Below are 511 nucleotides of genomic sequence, written 5' to 3' on the forward strand. Positions count from 1 at the left end.
TGGCCATGCTATTTCTAATACAAGCCAGGATGCCGTTGGCTTTCTTGGCCACCTGGGCACACTGCTGGCTCATATTCAGCTGCTTGTCAGTTAGAACCCCCAGGTCTCTTTTTGCCAGGCAGCTTTCCAGCCACGCTTCCCCACGCCTGTAGCGCTGCATGGGGTTATTATGGCCCAAGTGCAGGACCTGGCACTTGCCCTTGTTGAAACTCATACCATTGATGTTGGCCCAATGATCCGATCTATCTAAGTCTCTCTGTAGAGCTTTCCTATCCTCCTGGGAATCAACACTCAGACACAAGAACAATGAAAGCTCTAGAAAATACATCCAGGAGGAAAGGTTGGAGAGACTGGTATCTTGCCTATAGGGTAGACTGAGGAAGACATGAGTCTTTAGATATGTTAAAAGAGAATCCTATTTTCTGCATTAGGTACAACTAGAGGAAGTAGCAGTGAGCTTGAATTGCAGCAAATGAGACTTAGATTAGAAGAAACTTGCTAAAGTGAATTG

This window comes from Charadrius vociferus, unplaced genomic scaffold (genome assembly GCF_000708025.1).
Source record: "Charadrius vociferus isolate BGI_N301 unplaced genomic scaffold, ASM70802v2 scaffold343, whole genome shotgun sequence".
Lineage (NCBI taxonomy): Eukaryota > Metazoa > Chordata > Aves > Charadriiformes > Charadriidae > Charadrius > Charadrius vociferus.